Source organism: Ovis canadensis, chromosome 3 (assembly GCF_042477335.2).
Source record: "Ovis canadensis isolate MfBH-ARS-UI-01 breed Bighorn chromosome 3, ARS-UI_OviCan_v2, whole genome shotgun sequence".
NCBI lineage: Eukaryota > Metazoa > Chordata > Mammalia > Artiodactyla > Bovidae > Ovis > Ovis canadensis.
In genome coordinates this window covers 60415872-60419393 of record NC_091247.1, presented here as the reverse complement: position 1 = coordinate 60419393, position 3522 = coordinate 60415872, and the positions used below count along the sequence as shown (strand labels likewise).

The 3522-nt window shown below is 41.3% G+C and overlaps 1 non-coding gene across 1 annotated transcript; it reads right to left on the bottom strand.

The window, feature by feature from the left end:
- Window positions 1-464: 464 nt before the first annotated feature.
- LOC138438396 (U6 spliceosomal RNA) lies at window positions 465-569 on the bottom strand. Its single transcript, XR_011256335.1, has one exon. It is a non-coding gene; the product is annotated as a U6 spliceosomal RNA (small nuclear RNA).
- Between the last annotated feature and the right edge of the window lie 2953 nt (window positions 570-3522).

The following is a 3522-nucleotide window of genomic DNA, read 5'->3' as shown; positions in this document are numbered from 1 at the left end:
AGGGGGAAAGGAGTGGGCGAGAGGAATCAGGAGGTTGGGATTGACATATATACACTATTAACACTATGATAAAACAGATAACTAATGAGAACCTACTGTATTGCCCCGGGAACTCTACTTAATGCACTGCAGTGATCTGAATAGGAAGGAAATCCAAAAGGTAGGAAATATATATATAGATGTATGGGTGATTCATTTTGCCATACAGTTGAAACTAACACATTTTAAAGCAACTATACTTCAGTAAAAATTCATTTTAAAAAATGAAACAATTTTAAAAAGATTCTCTCCCATATAGGTGATTAGAGTATTGAGTATACAGTAAGTCTTTATTAGTTATCAATTTAATGTATAGTAGTGAGTGTATGTCAATCCCAATCTCGCAATTTGTCCACAGCCTCTACCCCCAGTCCTCTGGTAACCGTAAGTGGTTTCCTACATCTGTGACTCTACGTTTGTTTGGTAAAAATATGGAAAGCTTCACGAATTTGCATATCATCTTTGTGCAGGGTCCATGCTAATCTTCTCTGTATGGTTCCAATTTTAGTGTATGTACTGCTGAAGCGATCAATCTTTTTCATTTAGAAAAGTCCCTTTAACATTTCTCTTAAAGATGGTTTGATGGCTTTACAGGCTCTGAAATTTTTGATTGCTTCATTGAATCTGAACCAAAGCCTTGCAGATAAAGTATCCTTGGTTGTAGTTTTTTCTCATTAAATATATTATGCCTTTCCCTTCTGGCCTGCAGACTTTCCGCTGAAAAGTCAGTTGACAGACTTATGGGAGTTTCCTTGTATGTCACTTGTTGCTTTTTCCTTCCAGCTTTAATATTCTCTTTATCTGTGTGTGTGTTCAGTTGCTAAGTCATGTCCGACTCTTTGCGACCCCATGGACTGCAGCACGCCAGGCTTCTCAGTCCTTCACCACCTCCCGGAGTTTGCTGAAACTCATGTTCATCGAGCTGGTGATGCCATCCAACCATTTAATCCTCCCTCTGTCATCCCCTTCTCCTCCTGCCCTCAATCTTTCCCAGCGTCAAGGTCTTTTCCAATGAGTTGGCTCTTCACATCGGGTGGCCAAAGTATTGGAGCTTCTGCTTCAGCGTCAGTCCTTCCAATGAATATTCAGGGCTGATTTCCTCTAGGACTGACTGGTTCTTTATCTTTATTCTTTGCCATTTTAATTATAATATGTTTTGGTGTTTTCCTCTTTGAGTTGATCCTATTTGGGAGTCTCTGTGCTTCCTGGACCTGGATGTCTATTTCCTTTCCCAGGTTAGGGAAGCTTTCAGCTATTATGTCCTCTAATACGTTCTCCGGCCCTTTCTCTTTTCTCCTCCTGGGACCCCCATAATGTAAATGTTAGTTATTTGATTTTGTCTCAGAATTCTCTTAAACTGTCCCCATTTTTTATATTATTTTTTTGTTTTTCTGTTCAGTTTGGTTGATTTCCACCACTCTGATTCTAGTTTGCTGATTTGTTCCTTTGTATCATTGAATCTACTGTTGATTCCTTCTAGCGTATTTTTCATTTCCATTATTTATTTATTTTTAAAAATTAACTAATCATTTTCTGGCTGAGCTGGGTCTTTGCTGCTTTTGTGTGGGTTTTCTTTAGTTGCAGTGAGCAGGGGGCTACTTTTGATGTGGTTCATGGACTTCTCACTGCGGAGGCTTCTCTATTGCAGAGCACGTGTTCTCGGCGGTAGGCTTCAGTAATTGCAGCACAGGGTCTTAGGTGCTCTGGGGTATGTGGAATCTTCCCAGACCAGGGATCAAACCTGGGTCCCCTGCATTGGCAGGCAGATTTTTTTTTTTTTTAGTCACTGGACCATCAGGGAAGTCCATCATTATCTTCTTGAGTCTGCTTTCCCCTTGATGTTGCTCGTCTATTTTCCCACAGAGGGATAAATGCCAAATCTTGAAACTGAAATAGAGGCTGTGGCCAACTCACACACCTGGTGCTTTGCTAATGAAGATGTCCTGGGCTTGGGGTTGGCCAAGGCCCTGGGCTGGGCAGTTGGCCCTGCTCAGAGTGATGCTCTGTCTCACTCTCCTTTCCTGCAGGGAGAGTGGCGAGAGGAGAGTTACTCCAACTGCTCACTTTTGCCTGGCATCGTTGGCACCAGGCCAAGGATGTGGATGGATGGATGGATGGAGGCCTGGTTTGCTCTTCTCTGACACTTGGAAACTTGGCTTCTGATTAGTCATGGCCTGTATCCAAACAGGCAACAGCAGGTTCATCCTCTTCCATTGTTCACTCATAAATACCATCAAACACACATACTAGAGTAAATATAACCCAGCGTATAAGACCCTCACTCAAAACCTCCTCCTCTGTTTTTTAAAAAATCAACTTTATGGACTTCCCTGGTGGTCCGCTGGTTAAGACTCTGAGCTCCCAATGCAGGGGCCCAGGTTCGATCCCTGATTAAGGAGCTAGATCCCACATGCCACAACAAAAAAGATCACATATGCTGCAACTAAGACCCAACACAGCCAAATAAATAAATATTTAAAAACAATCAACTTTATTGAACCCAAATCCAAATCCTAACCCTAAATTTGCACACAATAAAGTGTACCCATTTGAAGTATACAGTAGGATGAGTTTTGGCAAATGTATACACCAGTGTGAACATCAGCATAATCAAGTTAGAGAATATTTCCATCACCCCCGACCATCACCAAATTTCCTCTTGCCCGTCTGCAGTCAATCTCTCCCACTTCTGTTTTGTCACCATAGTTTTGCCTTTTCTAGAATTTCATATAAATTTCATCAAGCAGTGTGTACTCTTTTGTGTCTGACTTTTGCAGTAAGATAATGTCTGAAAGATTCTTGTACATTGCTGTATATATCAGTAACACTTTAATTTTTGTTGCTGAGTACTATTTCATTGTATGGGTATATCACAACTTTAAATTTCCCTCCTTTTGACTTTGGTTTATTCAATGTCCCCTTCTGGTGCAGGTGACCCTCTGGGCCACTTTTATGTGTGAACTAAGTTTTTTTTAATTAAAAAAATTTATGTATTTGACTGTACAGGGTCTCAGTTGCAGCATCTGGGATCTTTAGTTGTGGCACTTGAACTCTTAATTGTGGCATGTGGAATCTAGTTCCCTGACCAGGGATGGAACCTGGCCCCCTTTGTTGGGAATGTAGAGTCTTAGCCATTGGACCATCAGGGAACTCCCTGTATGTACTTACACTTTTATCTCCCACCTCTTCCTGCAAACCTGGGCCCTTTCTCTCCATCCCTGTCCCCTCTGCCTTAAGTTTGCTGCAGAGCAGAGCAACACTTGAGAGGCTTAAGACTGTGTTAAAATAACCATTTCCCACACAAGTAATATAAAGTAACATAAAGAGATGCCAAATTAAAAAGCTAAAAAAAAAAATGTGCAGTTCTGACAGCCTACCACATTAAGACTCTAGCAGACTACCCAGCCCTCACCACCTGCTTCTTCAAAAGGCTATGCTTTTTGCCAGACTGAATATTTCACTTTATCTTTTCCCTTATGCAGA